Source organism: Apodemus sylvaticus, chromosome 19 (assembly GCF_947179515.1).
Source record: "Apodemus sylvaticus chromosome 19, mApoSyl1.1, whole genome shotgun sequence".
NCBI lineage: Eukaryota > Metazoa > Chordata > Mammalia > Rodentia > Muridae > Apodemus > Apodemus sylvaticus.
This window is the reverse complement of record NC_067490.1, coordinates 54,747,200-54,771,949: the sequence shown is the minus strand read 5'-3', so window position 1 is coordinate 54,771,949 and position 24,750 is coordinate 54,747,200. Positions and strand designations below refer to the sequence as shown.

The following is a 24,750-nucleotide window of genomic DNA, read 5'->3' as shown; positions in this document are numbered from 1 at the left end:
GCCCCATAATGATGTAAAAATATTTCCCATTAGCAAATTCTAGGTTATTGGATTGACTCACTTTCCACTTTTATTGGGGCAGGAAGGAAGATTTTGATATTATGAAAATGAGTACTAGGAAGGTAGATGAGAGAAAAGATTGAACCTAAGTTCACACAGCACAATGAACAAATCCTTTTACCTAATCCTGAGACTATCCCTAACCCTGACATTTCTTTTTTGTGTAATAGGGATACTATTGATTCAGTGGGACCATCAAGAATAATGATGGCCAAATTAAGCCTAACCATGAACCTAACCCTGGGACTTTTCCTAAATTTTTAATCCCATCTTAACCCCTTAATGTCCTAAGCATCCTAATACTAAAACTTATCCTGATCCTAACATTAACCCTCTACTCCCCTAAACCTAACTCTAGCCATGCTTATTATGGGGGATATTTCTTACTTACACCTTTTGAAGGAAGAATCTCTTTCTCAATCTTGATCTTTTGAGATGATCTGATCCACCTTTGACCTAGGCTCTAGTTGCTTTTTGCAACCTACATATAGAAAGGTCACAAAAAGGTAGTTCTTTGTTTTTTGTACTTGTACTACTTAATTTTACAAAACAAAGGTGATTTGTTTGTTTTTTCAATCTCTGGATTAAAGGTAAGTGTCTTCTGCTGGGTGTGGTGACTCATGCATTTAATCCAAGCAGACTGAGACTCAGTCTTAAGGCATCAGCCAGTGAGGTTGCAGGGAATTAAAGTGCTTTTGATTTGTCAGGGTGAGATGAGGCTGTGGGGGAAGATGATCTAGATGGGTCCTCAATGGATGGGTAAGGGTATGGCCTTGGAGCATGTTTCAGATAGGTAGGACCTTTGGCATATTTCTCAGGAGTTTTGTTTGTTTTATTTTTTATGTATGTTTGTATGTTTTTTTTTTTTGAGACATGGTTTCATCATTAGCCCTAGCTTTCCTTATATCTTGTTCTGTAGACCTGGCTGACCTTAAACTCACAATTGATCCACCTGCCTCTGCCCCCAAGTGCTGGGAATAAAGGTGTGTACCACCACTACTTGGATATGCATGTTCTTTTGTTAATATGGGAGGACATAGACCAACAGTGAGCACCACCAAAGACCTGAGACCACATGGCAACTGCTAAGTGCAAAACCTGTTCTTGCCATCCTACTGTGTAGTTGAAGCAGTAGGGATTCAAGAGGGGTTTAGAAGGGTGGTAAGTACAACAGCCAAGCCCTTAGCCCATATTTTTTTTATTGTGTTTGCAGCTATCATTGCAAAGTCATATGGTCGGCCAGTGTTATTTAATATTCCCTGAGAAAGGAGTCCAAGCCCCGTGTCCAGAGGTTGCTGTGTAGAAGTAACTTGCTGTAATTTCTAAATGTCACTGCAGCCTTTGTTCTCAAACTGAAGTCCTCTGAGTAGCATACACATAGTGTGTGATGTTTTAACTTGAGTGTTTTGGGACAGGATCTTGCCGTGTAGTCTAGGGCTGCCCTACAATTCACTACGTCTTCTAGGTTGGCTGGAGCTCACTGCAGTCTCCTGGTTTACACGTGCCCAGTGATGTGTGTGTGGTGGTGGCAGTGTATGCATGCCTTACCTGTCTAGGCTTATGCTTTTAAAGAAGCTCTTCAGAGCCTGGGGAGGGATGAGGTGTGTCCTGACCTCAGAGTAGGTAATAAATTGATCAGCAAGTACTAACTAATAAGAAGGACATTTTACTGCCATTCTTTAATAAACTTAAGAATTTCTTTAGGTGCAGTGTGTTTGTGAGCTTGGGAAAATTGATGTTGTGAGTCATATTTACTCTTCTGTTGTATGTGAACTGGGCCCCATAATAATGTAAAGATATTTCCCATCTGGGAATTCTAGGTTCTTCGATAACTCACTTTCCATTTTCCTTGAGCCAGGAAAGAAGATTTTATACTTTTTTTGTTTGTTTGTCATATGCTTTTTTCAAGAAAATATTTCTCTGCATAGCCCTGGCTGTCCTGGAACTCACTAGACCAGGCTGGCCTTGAAATCAGTAATCCGCCTGCCTCTGCCTCCCAAGTGCTCAGATTAAAGGCGTGCACCCTCCTTGCCTGGTGGGGAAAGAATATTTTGATACTATAAAAGAATATAAAAAGGACTAGAAAGGGAGAAGAGCAAAAAGATAGAACCTGATTCCCCTCAGCACAACAAACAAATACTTTGACCTGAGATTAACCCTAACCCTGACATTTCTTCTTTGTGTAATAGGGATACTATTGATCAATAATAATGGTGGTTACCTTAACAATAACCCTCAGCCTAACCCTGGGTTTTACCCTAAATTTCTAATCCTATCTTAACCCCTTATTTTCCTAAGCCTCCTAACCCTAACAATGATTGTCCTGATCCTAACTCTAACCCTCTAATCCCCTAACCCTAACTCTAACCATGCTTACTGTGGGGGATATTTCTTAATTATAACTTTTGAAGTGAGAAAACCTTTCTTAATCTTGATCTATTGAGATGTTCTGATCCCCCTTTGATGGAGGCTGTAGATGCTTTCTGCAACCTTGTGGAAAGGTCATTTTTGTTTTTTGTATTTGTACTCCTTTATTTTAAAAAACAAAGGTGATTTGTTTGGCTATTTTATTTTAAAATTCACATTGGAAGTACTTATTTCTTAAGTATTCTGGTATATAGTGGAGATCAGCTGTAATATCCTGCAACATAAAATAAAACAGTCCTGATTTTTCTAATTTTCCTGGGCTGACAGCCTTTATTCGGTCATTCTGTTAACTACCCTTTCTATATACATAGAAAGATTCATTTTCTCTATGATTTGAGATAGGTTTATCTAGAAAATCTCTACTAATCCAACTGTTTTTTTCTCTACTTTTCCAACGATGAAAATGTGCTGACTAGTAATAGTGCTCAACAGTGATTCCCGTGTGTTTCTGGCTTTTCTCCTGGGGTTGTTTGGTATCTATCATCTGTTGAAGGGAGCTTTTTTTTTGCCTGTTCCAAGCATTTATCCATAAACAAAACTCTTGGGGTTTTTTGTTTGTTTTTTTGTTTTTTGTTTTTTGTTTTTGTTTTTGTTTTTGTTTTTGTTTTTGTTTTGAGACAGGGTTTTTCTGTATAGCACTGGTTCTCCTGGAAATCACTGTGTAGAACAGGCTGGCCTTAAACTCAGAAATCCAACTGACTCTGCCTCCCAAGATTATAGGCCTGCACCACCACTGCCTGGCTAAAATGCTTGTTACTAAAAATCGATCTTTAATTTTAATAGCTTGGGTCATGCATTGGGTCATCTATTCCTGGGTCAGATTGATATGGCCAATGCACCGTCAGTAATGGTCTAGGCAAGCTGTTCACCATGACTTTGGGAAGAATACAAGTGCTAGTGCAGTGTCCTGGCTGACAGAGGGGAGGAGCAGGCAGCTGACCAGCCTGAGCTAGAATGTTTTTTCCTCCCACAGGGCTGGGTGGGGTATGATACCTGTTAGAATCTTATTTCAAATGTTAATCGAGTGCAAACCAGTGCTGAGATCTTGAAAAGGTGTGGCCCTGGCTAGGAAGCACACTTTACCCTGAGGAGACTAAGACTCACTGGCCAATCAAGGGCACCAGGCAGACCTGCCAGTCAGACCAAGAGGCGAATCTTTTGGGATTCCTTATGTATGTTCACTGTGGCTGTGCTGCTTGAATGGTTCTCTGCGTCCTGCTCTGAGCTCTGCTGTTGGGTACTGTAAGGGGACCTCAGGGAAGCTCTGAAATCAAGACATGATGAGCACAAGATATCTGCCCACAATGGGGAGGAACATGTGGCTGAGCAGTGGGTGCTGGGGTGTTGGGTCCTCTATGGGGTTGGATTTGAAGCATCAGTCAGATGTGACTTCCTGTGAGGTCTCTAGTGGTGCTTCTTACTTGCAAGTTCAGGCCATGACCTATGAATAACTTCAGTATCATGGTTAATTGTAATTCTGTCCAAAACATCTGGTCTAGTTGCTTTCTTGTAGAAGCCTGGGTGGTTTCTGTGAATATGCATCACCTGTGTCCAATCTATTTTTATTTTTATAATATACATTAAGAAGGCAGGGTCAGGCCTGGAGAAATGGCTCAGAATTTAAGAGCTCTGGATGTTCTTACACAAGCCATGAGTTCAATTCTTAGCAAGCACATGGTGGCTCATAACTACATGTAATGGAATCTGGTGCCCTCTTCTGGCCTGCAGGAATACATGTAGGGAGAACATTGTATAAGTAATGAATCATTCCTTAAAAAATAGAAGACAGATATGAATCTAATAGTTCTGATTTCATACATTACTCAATTGTTTATTTTGTTATTTTTTGCTGTAGTTTTTTTTATATTTCTTTAATATGTTTAGTGTTTTGATTATTACGTGGCAAAGGGACTTTTTTCCCAATATTTGGTATTTTTGATGTTTCTTGTACATTAACGGGCACCTTTTTGGTTTGTGAAAAAAATTTAATTTATGATTTAATTTGAAATATTTTCTAGACCATTATGCTGATTGATCTTTTTCCTCTTCCTCCTCCTCCTCTTCTCTTCCTTTCTCCTCCTCCTTCTCTTCTTCTCCTCCTCTTCCTCCTCCTCCTTCTCTTCCTCCTCTTCCTCCTTCCTTTTCTTCTTCCTTCTCCCTCTCTAACATGTCCTGAGAAATTAAACTAAAGTGAAACATGTAAGAGTCTGATGCAAAAGAGGTTGTTTGTGGGAAAGGAGAGGAGTGAGAACCTGAGGATGGTGACTTATTTTCCGGGCTGGTATTACATATCTTTCTATGCTGGTGTCTGGGCAACTGCATTTGTGGTGATTATTGGTCTAGGTAAGGTTTCTCAGTTTGTCTTGTTTGTGTGGTTGTTTATTCCTTTGTTACAGTTTTCTGTCTAGATTTTTATAGTGTTGGCTGAGTGTGGCCTCTTTACTGATGTTTTGGTTATGTTCAAGAGAGATTGCTGGTCAATGTTGAATGCTAGGAGAGGAGGTGTGAAGGAAGTGATAATCTCAATACCCAAAGAGATGTAGTCAGGAGAGAGTTAAAGCTGCCAACATTTCAATATTTCAGAGCTACAGTCTTCTAAAGGAGCCTCAGTTTAGGGTGTGCCCTCAACAGAATGGCTGGCTGCTATGTCTGTGTGAGATAGTGTAGATGAGGCTTGAAACTGTGAGAGGCCATGGAAGGACATTGGTGAAGGTGCAAACTCAGTTGCAATTGATGGCCCAAAACTGAAGGGGTAATGCATAGAAGTTGAGGCTTGGCACCATGAAGAGAACCTATGAGAGGTGATTGGTGAAATCTAGTTACAGCAGAAAGCAGCAGTGTTTTGGAGATGCCAGTAACATGAGATGAGCACTAAGAACAGCAGCAGCAGTGGAATACAGGCAGCTGGAGCCTAGAAAACACACTGTGTGCTACAAAGGGGAGAGCTGCAGAAGTGCCTCAAGCACTTGGAGGAGTTCAGAACATGGTGAGCTGGTGAGTTGGATTACATTTATTGGAGTTTGAGTTTTGTTTTGGATTGTGACTGTGCCCTGATATTTTTCTTTCTTAAAGGAATAATGTATTTAACAGAGCCCACACTTAAGAGTCTTTGAATTTTTAAAAGATATTGGATATTTTAATGAGTTGGAATTTTTAATATGTAAAGACTTTGGGACTTTTAAAGTTCTTTAGATCTTGGGGATGAACAAGGAAATAAGGGTTGAGGATTAATAGTGATATGTTGGTGTGTCGAGTTGACAAGGGGCCAAATGTACTGGCTGGTTTTGTGTGTCAACTTGACACAGACTGGAGTTATCACAAAGGAAGGAGCTTCAGTTGGGGAAGTGCATCCATGAGATCCAACTGTGGGGCATTTTTTTCAATTAGTGATCAAGAGGGGAGATTGTGGATTGAGACCATCCCTGGACTGGTATTCTTAGGTTCTATAAGAGAGCAAACTGAGCAATCCAGGGCAAGCAAGCCGGTAATTAACATCCCTCCATGGCCTCTGCATCAGCTCCTGCTTTCTGACCTGCTTGAGTTCCAGTCCTGACTTCCTTTAGTGATGAACTGCAACGTGGAACTGTAAGCTCAATAAAACCTTTCCTCCCCAACTTGCTTCTTGGTCAAGATGTTTGTGCAGGAATAGAAACCCCGACTAAGACAAGGGTAATGAAAATGAGTGGCAGTTGAGCCTTGCCAGTATGAGAGGCCGGGAAAGATCAGTGGAGAGGTGAAAACCCAGGAGCAGTTCAAGATTCAGGATTGACAAGATTTTGAAATGAAGCTGGGTCTTACAGAGCTGTGTGTGTGTGTGTGTGTGTGTGTGTGTGTGTGTTTTGGGGGAGCATGCTACTTCTGGTCCAGTTACCCGTTTTTGTTTGCTTGTTTGTTTGTTTTCTATTGTCTTATTGTGGAGGTTTACCTTTCTTTTACGTCCACGTGTATTCTTCCTTTCCATCCCCTAATTGCTTTTGGAGAAACTTGGAAACACAGTTTTGCCATTGGGAAAGCAATGGTAAATCTTATCGGAAAGCAACTTTGTTACTTTCCTTTACAAACAAAAGAAAACAAAACTAGAATTGCCCATCTGTTGAGTCTGGAAGTCAAACTGAAAAAAAATTTCTATCAACACTTTATCATCATTATTATTTTTATTTTGGATTTTCAAGATAGTTTTTTTTTTCTGTGTAGCCCTGGGTGTTCTGGAACTTGCTCTGTAGACCAAGCTGGCCTTGAACTCACAGGTGATCTGCCTGCTGCTGCTTACAGAGTGCTGGGAATAAAACCTTGCACTACCACTACCAGGCTTAAGAGTTCAGGAGAAGAGAATTTCATTTTTTTGTGACATGCTGATCATCATGTTTGGGGAAGTTTAATTTACAGTTATGATGGGAATTAAGTATCTGGGTGGTTAAGATAATGTTCATCTACCTGTAGAAAGGAATGTGAGTTGACATCATTTAATCATGGCTTTCCCTGTTAGGCTAACACAGATCTCAGACACTGCAGCTCCCTCAGCATTGCTGATGATGTCTGTACTGACAGCATCATGGGCTGAGTTGGATAACACGTGTGTGTTAGGCATTAGGGATTCTGCACAACACCAGTATCTGGTACAGATATCACTTTGATTACTATCATGGCTGCTGCTTATGCATGGCGTGGCAGAGATGATGGCAATTTATTTGGTAAACAAATGAGACACTGCAGTTGATGTGATAAGCAGGGAGCCTGGCATCTAATACATTATCAAGTGCCCAGGGAATGGTTACATGGAAAGTTTAGGCTGAGCTTTATTCAAGTATGCACACATATATTTAAAAAATAACAGCAGTGCTTTTAACATGTTGACAGATCATGAGGCTATGGGGGAAGATGATCTGGATGGGTCATATGGCCTTGGAGCATGTTTGAGACAGGTGGGGCATTTTGTGTGCTTGTCAAAGGTTTTGGTTTGTTAGGTTTTCTTAATTCTTTTTTTTTCTTTTTTTGAGACAGGGTTTCATCATTAGCCCGAGCTGTCCCTATAGACCAGGTTGGCCTCAAACTCACAAGAGATCCACCTGACTCTGCCCCACCATGTTCTGGGATTAAAGGTTTGAATCACTACTGCTTGGCTTTCCATGTTTTGTTTAAATATGAGAGGACATAGAATAACATTGATAGCCACCTGAGACATGAGACTACATGGAAACTGCTAACCGCAAAAACCTGTTCTTTCTGTCCTACTGTGTAGTTGAAGCAGTAGGGATATTAGAGGGGTTTAGAAGGGAGATAATTTCAGCAGCCAACCCTTTTGCTCACGTGGTCCATGTTTTTTTTTTTTTTGACAGTGTTTGCTGTTATCATTGTAGAGCTATAAGGTCTGCCAGTGTTGTTTAATATTCTCTCTGAGAAAGGAGTTCAATCCCCGTGTCCAGAGGTTGTTGAGATAACTAAGGCATTGGTAAATCTGCCATGGAGAGATATGTACAAGGAGAGGAAGTAACCAAACTGTTATAAGAGGTGACTTTCAAGATTTTGCCCTGTGTGTCAGAAGAGACTTTAGACGTTTGAACAGAGTAGGAGTTCCTACAGACTGTTAGGATCCATGAAGAAAGATTGAATGAATTTACATCACACGATGAACATTTGCCTATAATGTCAAGGGTCAGGATGTAGTTAATTGAATCAAAAAACTTCTAGATAGAATGATTTCTTTGGGGGCTTGTCTTTGCTGTCTGGCTATATTTACAGAGCTTGTGGAAGATCATGAAGGAGGAGCCTTTACAGATATCGTCCAGGATAGTGTTTATAGAATGAAAAATTTTATTTTTTCTCTCTTTTTTTGCTTTTCCAATAATTTATATATTCATTGTCACCCTTATCACTATCCCCATTATATATCCCTTGCTATGGCAGAGTCCTTCCCCCAGTCTCCTCTGTTTTTCTTTGAGAGGTTGTGGGGGCCCCAGGTATCCCCAAAATTGGTGCATCAATTCTCTTGTAAGTGAAGTACATCCTTTCTCACTGATGCCAGACATGGCAGCCCAGTTAAGGAAACAGATTCAAAAGATATCCCATCCCCACAGCTATAGGGAAAGCCCTTGCTACAGTTGTTATTAGATGACCTTCTGAGCCTGTGAGCTGCACGTCTGATATATATGTGCCAGGGGACTTAGTCCGTCCTGTGTATGCTATTTGGTTTGTGACTTAGTCTCTGAGTGTCCCCATGGGTGCTTGTTACTTGAGTCTCTTGGTCTTCCTGTGGAGTTCCTATCCTCCTCAGGGGTTTCAATCTTCCTGCCAACTCTTCCATAAGATTCCCCAAGGTCCATGCAAGGTTTGACTCTGGATCTGTGCAGCTTTTTCAGTCAGCTGCTTGGTGGATCCTCTCAATGGACAATTGCTCAAGGATTCAGTATGGGAGCATAACAGAGTGTCATTAATAATGTCATGGATTGGTGCTTGTCCATAGAATGGCAGTCAAGTAGGGCAAATTTTCATTGGCCATTTCTTTAGTCTCTGCTCCAAATTTAACCCACCATTTCTATTAGAGGGGAAATATTGTGTTCTTGGTGTGTTCTGTGTTGTGGTTGAAACTGACACTTCAGCTTTCTTCTCATGCTCCCAAACCTTCACTATAATCTCTTTCCTCAAATTATATAAAATACAATAGAAACATTTGCTATTCAATAATAATCTATTTATTTGTCTGGTTGTTTTATATTTTTAAATTTATTTTATTTTTTGCTTTTCTTTTCCAAAACATATTTCTCTGTGAACCTTGTCTGTCCTTATCGTAGGAAGAGAAACCGCAAAAGACACATGTCTTGTGCTTGTAATATAAGCATATTTTTGTGCGGTTTTTCATCCACATCATTAGTATTGAAATTTTGCCAAATATATAGACTATATTTTATTTCTCAGAATGGCATATATTCATGACATCAATATTATCTGAGCATTCAGGTTCATTAGGTTTCAGATGAATGATGTTCTTTCTCTGTCTCTTGTTTGTTCTGAAATGTTTGAATAAATGAAAATATTTTGCCTGTGTGCATGAATATGAATATCATGTGTGCCTCATCTTTACTGTTGTCAGAAGGTGGCCTGGGAACTCCTGATCTTGAAGTAATGAGTAGCTGTTGGTCCCCATGTGTTTGCGAGGAATTGTCCACCATTATGTGGAAGATGAGCAGGAGATATCCAATGCTGAGATCTCTCTTCTGCCCTATGTTTCTTTTTTGTGATCAAAATTTATATTACTATTATTTTCATCCATCCATTTGTAACAATTTAAGCATGTATTCTCTTTTAGTAAAATTTTATTAATGTTATAGTTTAAACTGTTACACTTCCTGTTTCTGCCAGATGAATTCAGATGTGCAGTGAATGTATTATTCTTTGTAGGAACTTTAGTAAAGAACTGTGATTTCTATATCACTTTTATTTCCTTGGATGATTTTTGTACGGATTGAGGGTTTTAAAATATAACTTTTAGTCTCCTAGAACAATTACAAAGGTCATGCCATTGTGAAGTTATTAGACATACACCTGCCTGTGCCTCTGTGATTAAAGACATGAGCAAATACACCCAGCTTGCCCATCATGTTTGTAGTTAGTAATTGTTCATACAATTTTTCAGATGTGTGCTCGGTATTGTGGATCTTTTTCCCTTCCATCTCCCTCTCAATTGTCATTTCTCTGGCGAGGCTGTATCCTATTCAAAGTGTTTAAAAGTGACACAGGTGAATCTTATAATTAAAGCTCCTTCTAAAATGACACAGTGATTATAAATTCTGAGTCAGAAAATAAGCAGAGCAAGCACAAGAATTATGTGAATATATATTTGAGAAAGCATATATTTATTTTCTGGTGATGTTAGTATCATGCTTTGTGTTGTACATGTATGGGATATTTAGGATGCCGTGACTTTTGATGATGTGCATGTGAAATTCACTGAGGAGGAGTGGAATTTGCTGGATCCTTCCCAGAAGAGTCTCTACAAAAATGTGATGTTGGAAACCTACCTGAACCTCAAAGCTATAGGTAAGACTGTTATTTTTTTTTCTGAAGGAAACAAATGCTTCTTGCTTGTTGATTATCTTCTATTATTTTATTTGTATGAAAATTGAGCTGAATATTTCAGTTTCACTGAATTTTCACTGTAACTTTCACGGTGCAGTTAAAATTCACAGTACCTTTAATTTTGGCTATTTTCAAATACGATATCATTCATTTTCTGGTACTTTGTTTTAGGCTATAATTGGGAAGAGCATCATCTTGATGAACATTGTCGAAATAATAGAAGTCATGAAAGGTAATTTTCATGTGCAAGCTGATACAAATTTGTCTCTGAGAAAATTTTAATATTTTATGGAATCTCCAACAAAAAGCAAGAGTGTAAAAAAGCAGTCATTTAAGTGTAGATATGATAATAATATTCTTACAAAACCATGTACCTCAAGATCCGGTATCTGATTTGGGTATCCATTTGATAGGTAGCTCCATTAGACCTGTGCTGTGGATCTGCCAATCTTTACAGTCTCATTGTATTTAGAAATTGCACATTGAATAGTAATAAACTTATATCCAAAACATTCTAATAAGCAAATAGTCCATAGAAAATTTGGTGATACTAATATTCTTGTAGTAATATGGTTCAGTTTGGTGAGAGGACATTTTATGAGAATCAAGAATATTGTTGTGGAGAAACATTAGTTCATATTGCAAATGTTATGAGAAACAAAAATTCAAACAGTGTGAATGCAATGCGTAAACCTTCCATTTATCATTCTCTTTATTAGGTATATCATGTGTCACAATGGATAATAATCATGTGAGCATAGGGATATGGAAAGAAGAAACATAAAATTTTTGTTCTAAAACAAGAAGATATGTAGTATTCTACCTTTGGAAGAAATTAGGAATATGAAAGACATTTGTAATTAGTTGGATTTTTAGCTTTACAGGGAATATCCCAAAATTCATAGTGTAAAAAAATCTTTATGGGTACTAGGAATTTGGAAATTCTTCTGTGTGTCCTGGTTCCCAGTCACATGTGTTGTAATTCACATTAGAGGAAAAATATGAATACAATCAGTGTTATACAGATCAGAGTTTTTCTAACTTTATTCAGGTAGCTAAAATACATCATATAAAAAGAGGGTATTATAAATATGAGCCATGTAATAACCATCACAGGTGTCTTGAACAACTCATGATGAGGGAGAAAAACATGAACATAGAAAGTGCTAAAACCTTAAGATCTGATGCTTTTTTACCATTAGACAAATTGTAAACATAATTCATATTAATTACATGATTGATCAGAGTAATGAATGTGGTAAAGATTTCACATGTGCTAATTATCATTGCAGGCATGTAAGAAGATATACTGGAGTGAAATCCTATGAGTGTAATAGATGTGGTAAAGCCTTTACAAGATCTCCAATATCATAAAACAACACATACTGGAGAGAAACCTTATGAATGTAATCAATGTGGTAAAGCCTTTGCAAGATCCAGTAATCTCCAAAGACATAAAATGACACATACAGGAGAGAAACCTTATGAATGTGATCAATGTGGTAAAGCCTTTGCACAGCGCAGTAATTTTCACTATCATAAAAGAACACATACTGGAGAGAAACCTCATGAATGTAATCAATGTGGTAAAGCCTTTGCAAGACCCAGTCATCTCCAAAGCCACAAAATGACACATACTGGAGAGAAACCTTATGAATGCGATCAATGTGGTAAAGCCTTTGCACAGCGCAGTAATTTTCAATATCATAAAAGAACACATACTGGAGAGAATCCTTATGTATGCAATCAATGTGGGAAAGCCTTTGCATGTCACAATACTTTCCAATATCATAAAGTAACACATACTGGAGAGAAACCTTATGAATGTAATCAATGTGGTAAAGCCTTTGCATATCACAGTGGTCTACAAAGACATAAAAGAACACACACAGGAGGGAAACTTTATGAGTGCAATCAATGTGGTAAAACCTTTGCACATCACAGGTATCTCCAAATTCATAAAAGAACACATACTGGAGAGAAACCTCATGAATGTAATCAATGTGGTAAAGCCTTTGCAAGACCCAGTCATCTCCAAAGCCATAAAATGACACATACTGGAGAGAAACCTTATGAATGTGATCAATGTGGTTAAGCCTTTGCACAGTGCAGTAATTTTCAATATCATAAAAGAACACATACTGGAGAGAATCCTTATGTATGCAATCAATGTGGGAAAGCCTTTGCATGTCACAATACTTTCCAATATCATAAAGTAACACATACTGGAGAGAAACATTATGAATGTAATCAATGTGGTAAAGCCTTTGCATACCACAGTGGTCTACAAAGACATAAAAGAACACACACGGGAGGGAAACTTTATTAGTGCAATCAATGTGGTAAAGCCTTTGCACATCACAGGTATCTCCAAATTCATAAAAGAACACATACTGGAGAGAAACCTTATGAATGTATTCAATGTGTTAAAGCCTTTGCAGCACCCAGTCATCTCCAAAGACATAAAATGATACATACTGGAGAGAAACCTTATGAATATAATCAATGTGGTAAAGCCTTTGCATGTCACAGTGATCTCCAAAGACATAAAAGAACACATACTGGAGAGAAACCTTATGAGTGCCATCAATGTGGTAAAGCCTTTGCACAGTGCAGTCATCTCCAAAGACATAAAAGAACACATACTGGAGAGAAACCTTATGAATGTAATCAATGTCATAAAGCCTTTGCATGTCACCGTGATCTACAAAGACATAAAAGAACACACACTGGAGAGAAACCTTATGAGTGCAATCAATGTGGTAAAACCTTCGCACAGCACAGTTCTCTCCAATATCATAAAAGAACACATACTGGAGAGAAACCTTACGAGTGCAATCAATGTGGTAAAGCTCTTGCCTTTCACAGTAATCTCAAATATCATAAAAGAACACACAACGGACAGAAACCTTGTTAATGTAATCAGTGTGGTAAAGTGTTTTCATCAGGGATAAGTCTCCAAATTCTGTTTGCTGGAGAAAATCATAATGAATATGATCATGAATTGAGTGGGAATTAGGAGGGTATCATAGTAGGATATGATAGACATGGGTGCTTGTGATTATTTCCACTCTGGAGTTGGTTTTTTTGATGCTTTTGCAAAGAAGTTTGCTGCCCTTGTCTGAAGAGTTTCCTTGAGGTTAAAGGTAAAACTGTTTACAATAATTGTATTGGCAAAGTAAGTCATGAAAATCACCACATTTGAATTTGGCCTGAAAGGTTTTAACAAACATAAAAACTAAGAAAGGAAAAATTAAAAGAAAAAATAAGGGTTCAAAATACAAGGCATCATTAGGAAGTTGAATGACGTTTATCTTGTGATCAAGGATATTCAATGGCATTAAAGGAATGGTTACATTAGGACAAGATTACATTCAGCTAAACATATGGATTTGCAGTTGTATGAAAGTGAACTGTATCATGTTAGGAATTATTATTACCTGGATACTGTTTTGATGTAGACACATGAAGATACAATTATGCATCAAATTGCCAAGAGATAGATTTGGATTCTGGGTTCCGAATTTAAAATATAAGCAGAAAGACTTAGTTCCAGGCATGGTATTACATGCTTTTTAACCCTCCATTCACGAGAAAGAGTCATGCAGATATTTGAGATCAAGGTAGATCTCTAAGCAAGTTCCAGGAAAGCCAAGATTAGGCCGTGATATATCTGAAATATTGAAAACTGCTGATAATGGAATAGAAGGAGCCATGTCCCAGCCCCAGTAAGCACCAGAACTCTTAGAATTTTATCATGAAGTGGTGTTGAATATTGTCAGAGAATTTTACATTACCTCATGAGATGATCAATTCTCGGTTTTTCTTACACTTTAATCCCATTTTGTTGAACCATCACTGTTTCTAGAATGTAGCCTTCCTCACTGTTAATGGTGGACGATCTTTTAATGTGTTTCATATTTCATTTTATTTGTTTTATCTTTTAAGTATTTTTGAATCTGTGGTTTTAGGGATAATTGGTCTGTAATTCTCTTTAATTGCTCAGTCTTTCCTGACTGGATATATGAGTAATCAGGGGTTCAGAAAATTAATTGAATAATACTTATTTTGTTTCTATATTGTTGAATACACTGAATTCTTGTTAAATCCTCTTTGAAAATCTGGTAGGACTCTACCCTAAAACTCATAGACGTGGGCTCATATTGGGGGCATATTTTTAATGAATTCTGTTTTCCTTCATGTTTATGTCAGTTTAAGTTGTTTTTCTCTAGTTTAATTTTGGGATGTGGAATCTATTGAGGAAGTTAGCTATTTCTTTTAGAATTTCCAAGTTGGTGGAATGCACCCTTTTTAAACTATGTCGTTACGACTCTCTGGATTTCTTCATTACCTGTTAATTAATCTCCCATTTCATTTTAGATTTCATTAATTTGTATATTCTTTATCTTTTAATAGGGGTTTGTTTATCTTGTCTAATAAAAGGATCAAAAGACCAACTCCATGTTTCATTAATTCTTTCTATTGTTCTCTTTTTATTTTATTAATTTCAGCCCCCAAAATTAAAATTGCTTGATGTCTCTTCCTTGTTTTCTTTGCTCCCTCACTTCTTTTTGTTGTAGCCTTTAAAACATGCTGTTAAATTGCCAGCATGGGAGTTCTCCAATTTTTTCATGTAGGCATTTTATGCTGTGAACTTTCTTTTAGCTCCACTTTCATTTTCTTTGTGTTTCATGAGATTGTGCATGTTGCATATTCATTTCCATTGAACTCTAGAAAGTCTCTGATTTCTTCCTTTTTTCTGTGTAGACCCATTTTCTCTCAAACATTAGTTTGTAGTCAGTTAGCTGTCCTTCCTCATCTCTTACAACACTGAGACATCAACAGGTTTTTGGCCCAGATCATATATTTTGTCTCATCAGAAAGTGGGGGGGACTCCTGGGTCTGGTTCAGTCAAGGATATGAGGAACCCAATTTCTAGGGGCCACCCCCTGGGCTTTCTTGTTGCTCTCTAGGATGGAGTTTAGTCCTTCCCCATCAGAAGGCTCCTCTCCTTACAAATGGCCCCATGGATATGAGAAGTATCAATAGCACCCCAGCCATCTGTGTCTTGCCTTTGCTCAGCTCAAATGACATTTTCAGAGCTGCCAGTTCAGCTTCCTGGGCAGACATTCCTGCCAGGTGTGGTCCTCCACATGTGCCCTCGGTATTTGACACCACCACTGCTCCAGCACACCTCTGTCCATCCTGAATGAGGCAGTTGCAACTGGTGAACCCTGTTACCCATACATCTATTTGAGCAGTCATACAGAGGCCCATCCAGCAAGGTCAGGGTCCAACAGCAGGGCAGCTGAGTAGATACTCTGGGGAGATTCAAGAAGAGAGGCTGGTAATGATTCCTTCTGGTATCATTTTTACCCAGAAGCCATTGTGACTGAGGTGTAAATAGAGTGGTTGTTAGCTTGTGCCAATTGGTTACACATTGGCCATTGGCTAACGCCAGGACCCCTGGTCTGAGTATGCAGTCCACAGGTCTACAAAGGTCACCTGAAGTTGGCAGAGTAAGGCTTTTTTTCTTTGCAGAGGCTTAAATAGCCTCAATTTTAAGGCATCTAAGAGGTCCTCCATTTTTAGTTTCTTCTGTAGCCACTGGAAATTAATTTATAAACTGATGAAGAGACTCTATATGTAGGTTTTAGTACAATATAATGTTGAACTGTATCAACAAAAGATGATTGGTTTCCATTTTACTTTTAGGGTAACCCTGGTGTAGTGGTGGGGGCACTTTTGATTCTCAGGGCCCCCTTATCCCCTTTATTGACTCTATCCTCTTTAGGCATCACTTGTGGTCTTCTGATTTGTCCTTGGCTGACAACAGGATCTTTCCCAGGTCTCCGGTCTGTTTCTTCTGTCCTCCCATCTGCTTCTTCTCTGCAGTCTGTCCTCCATTAAATACTCTCTTTGCCACTGTCCTTAAATCTCTTAGACAACTCTGTCCTAACAACTCCACCCTCTGGGGCTTTGTCTTCATAGCTGGTGTTCCCTGATTGACAAAAGCTCGAGCCACTGCTGCCTTTGCTTCTGGTGATTCAGGGTCCATGGGCGAGTATTGTCAAAAATGTCTCCATGACACAATCTAAAAAAGCTGTAGGGCTTTTATTTTCTCTCTTTATTTTTTCATACACTCTGGCCAAATTTGTGAGCCATCTTGTGGCTACTTCGAGACCTGCCAGCATAGCCGGACTGTGGACAAAGGGCCTCCTCTTACCTTCAGTGTTGTTGCTATAACAGTTTGGGTGAGTTAGGGTAATGCAAACATATTGGGGCCAGTAACAAGCTCATATACCAAACCCAGACACTATTGTGGATGCTAACAACTGTTTTGCTGACAGGAGCCTGATATACTTGTGACCTGGGAGGCCCTGCCAGTGCCTGACAAACACAGAAGGGGGACACTCTCAGCCAGCCATTGAACTGAGCACAGGGTCCCCAGTGGAGGAGCTAGAGAAAGGACTCAAGGAGCTGAAGGGGTTTGTAGTCCCATAGGAGAAACAACAATATGAACTAACCAGTAACCCCAGAGCTCCCAGGGACTTAACCACCAACCAAAGAGTGCACATGGAGGGACCCATGGCTCCAGCCACATGGGCAGCAGAGGATGGCCTGGTCGGGCATCCATGAGAGGAGAGGCCCTTGGATTCATGAAGGCTCATTGCCCCAGGGTAGGGGAATACCAGGTTAGGGTAGCAGGAGTGGGTGGGGTCGTGATCATGGGGAGGGGGGATGGGATAGATGGTTTTCAGAGGGAAAACGAGGAAAGGGGACAACATTTGAAATGCAAATAAAATATAAATAAAAACATGAATATATAATATAAAATATATAAAAATATAAATAAATTTAAAAATAAAAAAAAAATTTAAAAAATCACTTGGGAGGCAGAGGCAGGTGGATTTCTGAGTTTGAGGCCAGCCTGATCTACAGAGCGAGTTCCAGAACAGCCAGGACTACCCAGAGAAACCCTGTCTCAAAAAAACAAAAACAAAAACAAAAAGTAAATGTAAATAAGAAACTATCTAATAAAAAATTCTTTGAAAACACAACATTACCTCTCATTGTGACCACCTTGAATGGATAAAGGTCAATTCACAAGAATCTTAATAACTGCTGTGGCTTTGATAAAACACTCTGTCAGGAGAACAGGTTTATTCCAGCTCATGGGTCACAGTAAAGTCCCTCACGGTTGGCAATGCCACTCTGAAGTGTGAAGCAGCTGCTCACTCACATTAGTTGTGTAAATAATCAGGACGCCAAGAGCAATGAACGCCTGCTGCTGCTCAGCCCCTTTCCACACACTGCCCGGGATCCTAGCCAGGGAATGGTGCCGCCCACAGTGGGTGGGTCTTCCCACACCAGTTAAGATAACCAAGGCTGTCCCTTACAGCCACGCCCCAAGGAACATCGCCCTTGTTAGGATTCTGTCTAAGCTCCACCCCACAGTTACCTGGCAACAGCCTGTTATGCCCCTCCCCACCGTTACCTGGCAACAGTCAGGTAGGTCTGGTGCACTATAAAAGGGGCTGCTTGCCCCTCCCCCGTCTCTCATTCTCTCACTCTCAGCTTCTCTCTTGCCCCTTCTTGGGCTCCCCTCCCTTCCTCTCCCCTCCCCCATCTCTCCACATAGTCATGGCCGCCTCTGCTTCTCTACTCTCTCCCTCTCTCTGCCTTTCTCTGCCTCTACTTCCCTCTTAGCTCCCCTCTCCATGCCCTGAATAAAGTCTATTCTGTACTATACCGTCTTGTGTCTGGTTACCTCAGGAGGAAGGGATGCCTTGGCGTGGGCCCACTGAGGCACGCCCTTCCACCACACCGTGGTTAGAACATAGTCTCTCACCCCTTTCTCTTTTTATGATCACAACACCTCTGGCCACTCTAGATCTTATCAAGTAGACAAATGAGGTTAACCATCATGGTGGCTGTGACGCTCGGTCTACTTATCTAGACACTGGGGTCCTCTGTCTTGCCTTGCAAGAGTATATGAAATCATTTTCTCAGATTAACTATAATATATAATAATATATATAATTATATATAATATGTATTATAATATATAATATATATAATTAATAATATAAAATAATATATTTTATATTAAAATATTTTATATTTCTAAAATCTATTTATTGGAATTTGTGCATGTACTTGCTTTCCCACCAGATCTTAAATGTTTTGGGGGACTGTGCCTGACAAAATAGACATTCAAAAGCTAAGGGGCTGCATGGGTACAAACCAGGCCTAGAGACTCCTACATATTCTGCCCCTTGCTCCCCTCTCATTTTCCTCCTTAGCAGGGGTTATATTTTCCTTCATTACTGTAATTAATATGGCTGCCCAGTAGCTTCGTGCCACAGAGATCAAAGTTCTTCTTAAGCTTTACCTCAGTTTCTCCCCTTGGTCTGGGAGGGGCAAATTGCTATTTAGCCTAGGATGACCCCTCCCACTCCACAGATGAGAACAAGGGCAAGGACTCATGAACTGACTCGTGGGTGGAGGGAACTCCTAGTGGCAACCCTGCCAGGGAAACATGGCTCCCTAAGGACTGTGTGGTGACTTGGATTTCCCAGATGGCATTGCCACCATGAGTGAAAATGGTCTCAACCTCCACTCTTTCCCCCAAAGTGACTTATTCACATCTCTGTGTAGGGTTGTCAGTGTTGTGTTTTGTAAAAGGAAGTCAAGGGTGTGTTTGGTGTAGGTGCGGTATGGTGTGGGGGGAAGGGGGCGTGGTTCACACTGTGGGCGTGTCTCTGAGAGCCCGAGTCAATACAGGGGTGGGGCTTCCTGATTAGGGGGCGGGGCCTCCGGGAGCTTCCTGCACCCAATGAACCACATCAGTCATGGAAACCATTGGGAGAGGCTCGGCCTGCAGAGGGGCGTTGCCTAAACTGTGGGCGTGTCTCCGAGAGGCTGAGTCAGGACTGGGGTGGGGCTTCCTGCTTAGGGGGTGGGTCCTTCGGGAGCTTTCTGCACACAGTGAACCAAGTCAGTCATGGAAACCGTTGGGAGAGGAGGGGCCTGCAGAGGGTCTTGGCCCACACTGTGGGCGTGTCTCTCAGAGGCCGAGTCAGCCCCTTTTAGACTGAGTCACCACACCAGGCTGTTGCCAGGTCCATGTGGGGCAGGGCGTAGACAAAATGACAACAGCCAGGACCACAGGGCCTCTGAGAACTGAAGAAGGGCAGCCTGGGGCCTGGCTGTGTGGCAGCCAATGCAGAGTCTACACAGCACAGTGTAGTGAGTCTTCCTTGATGAAAACTTGTGGTTCACACTGCTTAACCTTCCTGCGAGTCACCTTCTTGATCTTTGATGGCCTCTGAACTGGGAATCCCATGACCTCTGACCCTGCTCTGTCCATACCTCTGTCACTGCGCTGAAAGGGTTTCATGGAAGGAATTGCATACGTGGTTTGAGGCTGTGTATAAAGTATCCTCGAGAACCACATCAGAAAGCAGATTCAAGGAATATAAATTCCTGAAATCAAAATGTATGGAAAAACATAATTCCTGTCTACCAGTAGGGATTTCTTAAATATTAATTAATTAAATGTATAGGAACAGGCATTATATTTTGAGGAATAAAACAGGAGTAATGGAAGTTATGGTTTTGAATAGTTGTTATGCTTGGGTAAACAAAACATGAATAATGAAAGCTACCTAGATATTGTTGAATACTAGGGTCAGCTATCACCTGGCACTTAAACTTAATTTGAACTTACGTTTAAATGGATGTTGTTAACAACAAAGCAGTCCTTATGACAAATTACTTTTTGCTTGTTCCCAACATTTATATATTATAGTCACACACACAAACACACACACACACACACACACACACACACACACACACACACACATATATATATATATATATATATATATATATATATATATATATATATATATATAGAGAGAGAGAGAGAGAGAGAGAGAGAGTGAGAGTGAGAGAGAGATATGTTGTTATACATTTGATATGATGTATATATATATTTATGCATCATATCAAGTGTATAACAGAACACATCTTACAAATGCAATAAGTGTGATAAGACATTTTCACAATACATTTATCTATAAATATATAAACGAACCCATCCTGGAGAGAAACGCTATGCATAAGCAATGTGTTAAAACCTCTGCTTATAACAGTAGTCTTAGGAAAAAAATTATGAAAAAGTCATAAGAAAATGTCATAATTCACATAAACCCCACAAACATAGACGATGGGTTAATATTTTGCACTTTGTGGTATCCTTGTACAAGAGGAAACTCTTTGGTATGCAATCAATATAATAAAGCCCTTACATACTACAATAATCTTTGAAAACATTCAAGAATACCAAATGTAATCTGTGACTACAAAGAATTTGGCCAGATCTGAAGCAACACACTTACATTGTTTCACTCAAGATTATTTTTGTTAAAAAAACTGTGACAAGTGTCAAGAATCAATTTAGACTTTATGATGTCCCTCAATTTTATTTGCACGTGTAAACATGCATTGAGAAAAGACACATGAAGGAATCCTTTTTGTATTTCACAATTCCCTTACGTTACATGAAGGAACTTTTGCAGGTGTAAAAATCTATGGCTGTGCACTAGTGCCTTTTACGTAGTAATGATAAAAAATAATGTCTAAGGCCACGTGTAAAAAAAAGTTTAATTTGTTTTATTATTCCAGAGGGATATGGGTTGACCTTGAAAGTGGAAACACAGCAAGTGTCTCGCAAGTGGGGGAATCAGCCTGAGGCAGAGAGACTTTTCAAATTGCTTATCCTATGCAAGTCTTCATCTAAGTGTTCATCCCTGGACCATATACAAACAACCAACAGAAATGCACTCAGCATATTGTATTCTTATATTTGTACATACTTTCTAAAACATACTTAAAATGATTGACTTGGTAGATGTAGTGAAGGCAATGAGAGAGCAAAGACATAACAAAATACACCTTCATTAGGTCAAATAATTTTTCAATAAAAGTGCAGGTGGACAGGCAGAATGCTAGTGAAGAACATTGTGAACTGAAAGAAAACATGTTTCATTCCTAGAACAACTTGGTAGGTGATCTACTCCTGTAAATACAGTCCCAAAGGATCTGATGCTCCTCCGGCCTTGCAGGAACTGCAAAAAGATATACGCAGGCAACACATCCAAGCACATAAAATAAAAAATGACACTAAAAATGAATTCACTATAGTGCTGTCTTAGCCCCGAGACAGAGCACAGTCAGGGCGAGTTAAAATGGACTCCTTCTGGTCTGGATTTAGGTGCAGCTGTGGCCATCCGTGGAACCATCCTCCTTAGAGTCAAAACTGAACATATAACAGAACTTATGAACCAAATGTATCTGGCAGATATTTGTAGATATTTTATCCTATACCTTATTCTCAGCAGCACATGGTGCCGTCTCTAAATTTGATCACATGATCAGTAGCAAAACAGGACTCAACAAGTACAAGAAGATTGAAGATAACCCAGTGCATCCTATCACATCACCAAAGACTTAGGCTGGGTTTGAAAACAAACAACAGAAATGCCACATAAACATGGAAATTGAGCAACATCCTACTCAATGATATCTGGAACAAGGAAGAAATAAAGAAAGTAAAGACTTTTTAGAATTTAATGAAAATGCAGGCAAAACATACCCAAAAGTTGGCACACAATGAAAGCAGTGCTAAGAAGAGTCATAGCTCTGAGTTTTTGTAATTCCCACAAAAAACATGGAGATTAGGGGACACTCATTCACTAATGTCTTTCCGTTCACACTGAGCACTAGGGCCCAGCCTTAGAGGAGGTTTGTGACTGTCTTGAAGGCACATTGCAGCAGAGGCAGGATTAAGTCTTCAAAGCAAGTCTTAATTGCAAATAATAAGCCACGTCTCAGCTACAGAAGACATTGCTCTAACCGGAAACAAATATTAAATACCAAAGCTTCTGAGAAAAAGAATGAAATTCTTAAATATGAGGAAACTATGGAGAATAGAAACAAATAAGTGATTAGAGCATTTACACATAGAGAAAATGAAATTCAATAAGCAGTAGGAACCATTGACTTTTTAAAATGATAAACATGTTTGAAAAAAGACACATAGGTATATTAACATTTAAAAAGAGCAGACATTTGTTGGTAGAGGGCATGACAGTAAAACGATAGTTTTTTACTTTGTCCCTATGGGCAATGTTACTGGGAACAGTCCCAGCACAGCCAATGTTTTGTCTCACAAACTTATTTGCTGGCTTAACTATATCATTGAACATTCCACATATCTCTACAGGAGAATCCCCTAATTGGTAATTCAATATTCACTGAAATAAGCTGCCGTACCCAAATTTTGCACCCCCACAATCTCGTGTGTTTTCTTTCACATACATGCATTAATACAAGCTGGGAAATTACAAAATCACACAATCTGCTTGTCTCAGGACTTTCTTCAAAATTGTGTCTACAGCAACTGACTCCCTTAAGCCTTGATCTGTGATGTAGCTGTTGCCTATCATGTTTCACTCTGTCTCATCCACACTAACCTGTTACTCATGTTCTAGACTGAAGGCAGAAGCCATGTTTAACTTTAAAATCCTTTTCTTGTTGCTGCAATGGACAGTTCACTACATGATTCCAATGTGGAATTGTAAAACTCTGCTCTGGTACAGCCTTTTAATGGTAGAATTTATGAAGTTTAATAAAGAGGGAAGTAAGGTCATTTACCTGGGGAGCATCATACTGGCAGCAAAGTGACTTGTGTCAACATAACTTTTTTGGAAACATTGTTCTAAGAGGCTGAAGATACAGCTGTATTAGAATTAATATGCCTTCCAAGGGAGAAATTATTCTATACACAATTATATATTACTTAAAAAGGTCTTTTTTGTTTGTTTGTTTTTTCAAGACAGGGTTTCTCTGTGTAGCCCTCGCTGTCCTGGAACTCACTCTGTAGACCAGGCTGGCCTTGAACTCAGAAATCCGCATGTCTCTGCCTCCCACATGCTGGGATTAAAGGCTTGCACCACCATGACTCGGCAAAAATATCTTTAATGACAGCATGAATTCAGCTCTGACTAATGCTCTTTTAGTTTCACGACCCATGTTATACTTTAGACAATTAAATAGGGACATGAGACTGCAAGTCTCATCTATTAGGTAGATGGAAGTTTTACACAGAAAAGATATTCCTGAAATTATTTCCTAAGTACATCAGTGCCCTCATACAAAGGGTCATTCTTCAGTGACAGGGTCGTAAGTCGTAAGTCTTAAAGGATGGAAATGGAGGTAAATATATATATATATACATTTGTGGTGGGAAAGTCTTACATAAGCCATTCCTTATGCCTTATGGTAAGTAGATCTCTTAACAATAGCAATTTGTCTTTCAGTGGGGGTGAATTGGTCAGTCTGTTGACCATGTTATCCCCAGCATAGAATTTTAATTTACTCATAGGTATAGAGTGACCAGGATGGAGATATGGGCAACTCCACAGCACCTGAGTTGATGTGAACTGTGACATTGTTCTCCTGACTTTGGAAACCATGGGCTGGAGACCTCTAAGGGGAAGGACCTTTCTATGTAGTAGGGAATAAGCCTAAAAAGACATTTCCTGTGGTGGCTTGAAGCACAAGTAGGAAGGCAGAGAAAACACCTGCTGCTTAGATCTCCACTGCCCCACAGAGATGCAAGAGCTGTGACCTTTAGAGCAGGCATCTCTCTCCTGGACCAAAATCTTTGGTGAGCTACTGGGTGCCGTGCATGCCAGGCATACTCTCTTCTCTTTGGAATTAATTCATGGAGTTCTGTCCATTCTATATGTCTTCTATCTGTTGAAGATTACTTGTGTTCTTGTACTTACAAATGCTGTTGGATGACCATCATCCCAAGCAGCCCTCCCCAAGGTGAAGCAGATAAAGACAGAAATGAAAGGCTCACTACGGAACTACTGCTGATGACCAATAAGAGAAATGACTTGTGAAATCCCCTGGTCAAAATCACTTAAGGATTCTTAGACAATATGTCTATATTGTTTCAAACACCATGGAGTTGGTCTGGGGTCTGCAATGTCATACTCATCTTATCATTTTAATTTTTAGGGTTACCCAGGTCTTGTGGTGGGGCACTTTTGATTCTGAGGGTCCCCTATCCCTTTTAGGCATCACTTATGTTCTTCTGATTTGGCCTTG

General features: G+C 39.6%; 1 pseudogene; it reads left to right on the top strand.

Annotated features, from left to right (window-relative positions):
• The first annotated feature begins 10,400 nt into the window (after positions 1-10,400).
• On the top strand, positions 10,401-13,387 carry LOC127669697 (zinc finger protein 431-like; annotated as a pseudogene).
• The last annotated feature ends 11,363 nt before the right edge of the window (positions 13,388-24,750 follow it).